The following is a 7,167-nucleotide window of genomic DNA, read 5'->3' on the forward strand; positions in this document are numbered from 1 at the left end:
GGGTTATTTGCCGTGATCGGATCAAAATCGGAGTTGCTTTCCAGTAGCAGTAATTTTTAATTTTTCCTGTATATGTCCCAGAATTCTTCAACAAGTGGATGTCAAGGTTACTGGACGGTAGCTTAGCAGATTGCTTCTGCCAGCAATGTTAACGGTCTGTTGTGTCCTGTACTTTATCTCAACTGGTCGCCAGGGTTTATTGTGTGAGGACTGTCTGAGAATACCAGCAGCGATCTAAGCCGAAGAGCTGGTACACCTGCATAATATCGTGGAGAGACCCCGCGAGCACTCGGAAGTGCCGCAACACGACGTGGCTTGGACTCGAAAAAAGTCTGAAGTATTTCTGGAGGGAATTGACGCTATGAATCTTTCAGGGCAGTCCATAAATCCGTAAGAGTACGAGGGAGTGGAGATATCTTCTGAACAGCACATTGCAAGGCATTCAGGAATTGGCAGATTAAAACTGTGTGCACCGACCGAGACTCGAACTCGGGACCTTTGCCTTTCGCGGGCAAGTGCTCTACCATCTGAGCTACCGAAGCATGACTCACGCCCGGCCCTCACAGCTTTACTTCTGCCAGTATCTCGTCTCCTACCTTCCAAACTTTGTAGAAGCTCTCCTGCGAACCTTACAGAACTAGCACTCCTGAAAGAAAGGATATTGCGGAGACATGTCTTAGCCACAGCCTGGGGGATGTTTCCAGAATTAGATTTTCACTCTGCATCCCCCAGGCTGTGGCTAAGCCATGTCTCCGCAATATCCTTTCTTTCAGGAGTGCTAGTTCTGCAAGGTTCGCAGGAGAGCCTCTGTAAAGTTTGGAAGGTAGGAGACGAGATACTGGCAGAAGTAAAGCTGTGAGGGCCGGGCTTGAGTCGTGCTTGGGTAGCTCAGTTGGTAGAGCACTTGCCCGCGAAAGGCAAAGGTCCCGAGTTCGAGTCTCGGTCGGTGCACACAGTTTTAATCTGCCAGGAAGTTTCATATCAGGGCACACTCCGCTGCAGAGTGAAAATCTCATTCATTCAAGAATTGCTCATTAACGTTCATATCGGGAGAGTTTGGTGGTCAGCGCAAGCGTTTAGACTCAGAACAGTGTTCCTGGAGCAACTCTGGACGTGTGGGGTGTCGCATTGTCCTGCTGGAATTGCCCTAGTCCGTCGAAATGCACAATGGATATGAATGGATGCAGGTGATCCGACAGGATGCTTACGTATGTGTCACCTGAGTCGTATCTAGTCGTATCAGGGGTCCCATATCACTCCAACTGCAAATGCCCCTCACCATTACAGAGCCTCCAGCAGTTTGAACAGACCACTACTGACAAGCAGGTTCCATGAAGTCTTCATACCCGTCCAGGTCCATCCGCTCTACACAATTTCTACACGAGATTCGTCCGGTCAGACAACATATTTCCAGTCATTAACAGTCCAACGTCGGTGTTTACAGGCCCAGGTAAGCCATAAAGCCGCGTGCCGTACGTTCATCAAGGATTCACGACTGGTTGCACGCTGACGTTTGTGGCCCAGCATTAAAATCCGTAGCAATTTACGGAAGGGTTGCACTCCTGTCACGTTGAGCGATTCTCTTCAGCCGTCGTCGGTTCCGTTCTTGCAGGATCTTTTTCCGGCCGCAGCGAAGTCGGAGATTTGATGTTTTACCGGTTTCCTGACATTTGCTGAACACTCGTGAACTGGTCGTACGGGAAAATCCCCACTTCCTCGGTACCTCAGAGATGCTGCGCCCAATCGTTCGTGTGTTCAGACTCACTCAAATCTTGATAACCTGCTATTGTGGCAGCAGTAACCGATCTAACAACTGTGCCAGACACTTGTTGTCTTATGTAGGCGTTGCCGACCGCAGCGCTGTATTCTGCTGTTTACATATCTCTGTATTTGAATACGGATGCGTATATCAGTTTCTTTGGCGTGTATCACAATATGAGCAAATGGATTCAGCGATGAACAGGGCATTTTCGTCAGTCAGTTACAGTTTTCTCAAACAGCGAGTTGCTACTGCTCCATCTCGACAGGTGCCGCCAGGCCGCACTTGCCGCTGTAAACTCGGCAGTCCCTACGCGACCATTCGCCGTAACGAGATTTCAAATTGCGGCCTCTCGTGTGATAGCCGGCCACAAAACTCCATTTGCTGTAACAGAGCGCCGCGCCTCTCGACATACCTGGCTCAGCCGTATGGGGTGGAAAGCGGAAGCCGGGGCTGGCCGCGCTTTTCTGACAGTGGTGGAGGGCGGATAGCGTGGGCGGCGATTGTGGCCTATCGCTCCAGCTACAGAAGCCGTAAAAATCCCGCCTGTGCAACAAAAACCGTGAAATATCTCTCACCGCGTGGTTGCTCGCCCCTGCTGCGATTCACTGAACTGCTAATAGCGCTCGTGACAAACTTGTCCCCTCGAGGCCTATGATTACAATGCTGGATTATATAATTTTAATTAATATTGTGTTTATACTGGTTGTGGTGAGGAGGAAAGTTAGTTATTAGTGTTTTATTAATGATCTCATTCATAAGCAGCCATATCACAGTCATCACAGTCGCTCAAGAAAGCTATAATTAAGCTTTACTTGTTTAATCAGAATCGTACGATGACTCTCCCTGCCCGCAGTCTCGATGATTCGAAGCGATCTGCATTTAAATAAAATGTCTTGGTTTTCTTGTGTTGCGTGGTCAGTCGGGGAACCTCAGATCAAGCGGAAAGATTGCTTTGATAGAGTTTAATTATCCGATGAAATAATGGAGCTGTTGGATCTAATAATTGCAGGTTCGTTTCCAATTCATCGGAAGTTCCCTTCTGATTACCGACGAAACGACACCTACGTGCAAGTTTCCAATTAGAGAATACATATATAATGAAATTCCTTACACACCTTTGATGTAATCGCTCAGTATATATTTTCTTGACTACATACAATATATTTTCAATCTCTTCCTTCCAGTAATCTCGATAGCAAAACTACAATTATTCAATGCGGCTATTCGGCACGGAGAAGATCCTAGAAGTCCTCTCAACACACCAGAGACAAAATTACAAAGAGTAATTACGCGCTCATGGAATAGTAATAATACTGTACTACATTGCGCATCGATTCTGCGAGTATGTAGATGGTCAAATAGGAAATGTAATTCAAAATGGTTCAAATGGCTCTGAGCACTATGGGACTTAACATCTCAGGTCATCAGTCCCCTACTGCTTAGAACTACTTAAACCTAACTAACCTAAGAACATCACACACATCCATGCCCGAGGCAGGATTCGAACCTGCGACCGTAGCAGTCGCGCGGGTCCGGACTGAAGGGCCTAGAACCGCTCGGTCATCGAGGCCGGCGGAAACGTAATTCACTCATAGTATTGTGCAGGGATAATTAGTAGAATATAAAGAGATATTCTTGTCACTCTCACTTTTCCTGCCTCATTTCTTGTACTGGAAATCCTTACAGAGTCTGGGGTTAATATAAACGACCAATTTCGGTTGTTGTGGGACGTTGTTGAATATTCCAGCTTCAACCCGAGAAGCTTCATGAAGCTCCGATAGATGGCGGCACTTTACGTGTACGTCCAAATAGCGTCGGTAGCGGAGGTTCGTTGCAAGCAGAGACCTATCATTGAGTTTATTTTGGCGGATAACCGAGCATAGCAGATATTTATAGGCGTTCGCAGAACGTCTATGGACATCTGGCAGTAAACAAAAGAACAGTCAGTCGTTGGGCAACACGTCTGTCATTATCGCAACAAGGTCGTCCAAACCTATCCCATTACCCGCGTGGGAGAGGGCCGCACTCAGCTATGACTCCTGCTGTGTTGGAACGTGCAGCCACTTTCATTCCAGGTGATCAACGGATCACAGTCAAAGACCTCGGTACTCACCTAGAAATATCTATTGCTAATGATTACACACCTGTACGTCAGTTGGGGCACTCAAAAGTGTGTGCGCGTTGACTACCTCACCGTCTAACAGAGCATAAAATGCAATGTCGTGTGACTAGGGCCTCCCGTGGGTTAGACCTTTCGCCGGGTGCAAGTCTTTCGATATGACGCCACTTCGGCGACTTGCGCGTCGATGGGGATCAAATGATGAAGATTGTGACAACAGAACACCCAGTCCCTGAGCGGAGAAAATATCCCACCCAGCCGGGAATCGAACTCTGGCACGTAGGATTGACATTCTGTCTCGTTGACCACTGAGCTACCTGGGGCGGACATAAAACGCAATGAAGACCATCTGTGCGGAACTTGGTTCGCGTTATGAGGCCGAGTGTGACAAGTTTTGTTGTACATCGTCACAGGCGATGAAACATGAGTTCATGACCTCGAACCGGAAAGAAAACGGCAATCATAGGAGTGATGGCACACCACCTCTCCGCAGAAGGAAAAGTCACACCCTCAACCGGCCTGGGTGGCCAAGCGGTCCTAGGCGCTACAGTCTGGAACCGCACGACCGCTACGATCGCAGGTTCGAATCCTGCCTCGGGCATGGATGTGTGTGATGTCATTGGGTTAGTTAGGTTTAAGTAGTTCTAAGTTCTAGGGTACTGATGACGTCAGATGTTAAGTCCCATAGTAATCAGAGCCATTTGAAGCATCACACCCTCAGCCGTTAAGGTCATGCTGACGGTTTTGTAGGACTCTGAAGGGGTTTATCTTATTGATGTCCTCCCTCATAGTCCAACGAATAACTCTGAAGTATATATGCTATCATCAGAAAGTTGAACAAACGGCTTCAGCATATTTCTCGCCAGAAAAATGCAAACAAACTAGACCATGACAACGCAAGGCCTTACAGAAGCCAGCTCACAAAACTTCGTTGGACCGTTCTTCCTCGTCCATCCTACAGCCATCTTCCATCTAACGTCTGTGTGGCGCAATGGAGGATCACTCCGCGGGAAATGGATGACGGGGAGATTGTTGATGCAGCAAAACGTTGGCTCCTTCGTCGACCAGCAGAGTGGTATCATGCGGACATAATGTGGCGTAAGGCAGTAGCATTGAACGGAGTTTATGTAGAAAAATACTGTTTTCTAGACAAAAGAGTGGGGAATTACGCGGTGTATTGTAGTCCTGAATAATACCAACGTGCTTTCAGAAATAAAATTGTTGCATCATTTATTGAACTCTTTTCGCATACAAACTGCAGGGAAAAGAAAAATACATCAGCGCAAAGAATTGTTCAGTGGCGCCGAGGTATAACATAAGCGTACCAAGTGATTCATTCGCCACGGTCAAAGGCAAACACATAGCGCTCAGGACGACTGCCTATAGTCCCCTGGGGCGGTAGCGTCCTCGCTTCCCACGCCCGGGTTCCCGGGTTCGATTCCCTGCGGGGTCAGGGATTTTCTCTGCCCCTCGTGATGACTGGGTGTTGTGTGATGTCCTTAGGATAGTTAGGTTTAAGTAGTTCTAAGTTCTAGGGGACTGATGACCATAGATGTTAAGTCCCATAGTGCTCAGAGCCATTTGAACCATTTATAGTCCCCCTGAGTTTAGAGTTTAACAGTGTTTGCAACGTTCATGCCCAACTAACGTGTACATACTAACGTTGAACCGCGAGACTGCTACTGTTACAGGCTCGAATCCTGCCTCGGACGTGGATGGATATGTTGAAGACGACGCTGATAGTAGCGTCGCAACCAGGTCAATTTTGACTTAATATTTGTGACCGAGGGCTTATTTGTTACAATATAATTCTGACACGATCACTGAACCTTAGCAGCTATGTTCAAAGTTTTACGGCCCTTAGGTTAGTTAGGTTTAAGTAGTTTTAAGTTCTAGGGGAATGATGACCTCAGATGTTTTTTTAAGTCCCATAGTGCTCAGAGCCATTTGAACTAACGTTGAACAGCTTCTGCAATTGGAACAGGGATGCATTGTGGGCCTGCAGTGAGCTGGATGAATGTGTCAACGGATGCTATTAGGCACAGTGACACAAATGGTGTGTGCCGTTTTCAGCGGTAGTCTATGGATAGGTTTCCATACCTGTAGACCAAGTTCTTGACGCCCACGTAGAACAGACGCATGTCTAGATCGACACACTGTGCGAGCAGGGGTGGCTGACCGAATTTCATCCAGGGACGAAATGTGGGCAGGTGATGCACGTGCTGAGTCTTCAGGTACCATTGGGAACTGTCTGCCTGCAGCAGGATTTAGATCTACCAGGCTACCACTGAAACCACGACAACGCCAAGCGTGATCTTGTGGTGTCGCGGAAGGAATGAGTGGAGACCAATCACGCTCTGTTGTCTTGAGAGTTGGTCCTGTCCGTGTGCGAATGACGGACTTACACATATACGGCATAGCCCCGGTGAGCTATGTGTTTCAGATCCATTGACCCACAACACACAGGTCCCACGCGAGGCCTCAAGGTGTAAGGGACCATCACCATGAAATTGGCGAGTCGTTTCCACTGATCCAAGATCCTATCTCGAAGATCCCTTGACCACAGCTATCGGAACTGACGTTGTCGTTGGGTCAACATTGGAACTCGCAAGGGTCGTCCACTACGGAGCTCCCCGTGTTCAGTAATGTGCCATGAACCGCGCCCTTTGAAACACTTCTGCCTGCACCACCATTGACCTCTGTCCCAGATCTGCCAATATCGCTGCCTATTTTGCTTCCAACCTCCGCGTTCTGTGACGCGTGGACACCCAACACCTTGTGGCCTATGCGTAGTTTCGCTCTCCTTCACTAACTTCCCATAGCTCCTCCCGACAGTAGCATGTGAACATCTTACCATCTTCGTCGATTCTGAGACTCCCGTTTGCCGGACCGTAACAATCTGCCCTCTGTCGAAACCGCTTCTGGCAGTTGGATTTCTCCATTTGCGCCCCTATCGTCGACAGAGTAACTGCCGAATTGGCTCTCTTTCACTTACGTACTTTCGTTAACGCGTCACTTGTCCACCACACCACCAGGCAGCACTGGATAGCACAGTGGGCAGTAGCCAAAACATGTAGGTTACTACTTCATCAGGACTGAAAGCGGTCCCACCACGTCACAATTTAGCGTCGATATGTTTTTATGGAAATCAGTTTGTTTATTTGGCGTTGTGTTTACAGAAACATAGCCTACAAGCAAACACATTAACCTGATGTACTATTTAGTATGTGCGATTAGACCATGTTGGATCACGCAAAGCTTCTTGATTCTTTTTCCTTTTTTTCCA

At 47.8% G+C, this 7,167-nt stretch overlaps 2 non-coding genes across 2 annotated transcripts; one reads left to right on the top strand and one right to left on the bottom strand.

Moving 5' to 3' along the window:
* Positions 1–468: 468 nt before the first annotated feature.
* On the bottom strand, positions 469–542 carry Trnas-cga. Its single transcript has one exon. It is a non-coding gene; the product is annotated as a tRNA-Ser (tRNA).
* A 335-nt stretch (positions 543–877) lies between these two features.
* On the top strand, positions 878–951 carry Trnas-cga. The gene has a single exon. It is a non-coding gene; the product is annotated as a tRNA-Ser (tRNA).
* Positions 952–7,167: the final 6,216 nt, after the last annotated feature.

The sequence above is a fragment of the Schistocerca americana genome, chromosome 9 (assembly GCF_021461395.2).
Source record: "Schistocerca americana isolate TAMUIC-IGC-003095 chromosome 9, iqSchAmer2.1, whole genome shotgun sequence".
Lineage (NCBI taxonomy): Eukaryota > Metazoa > Arthropoda > Insecta > Orthoptera > Acrididae > Schistocerca > Schistocerca americana.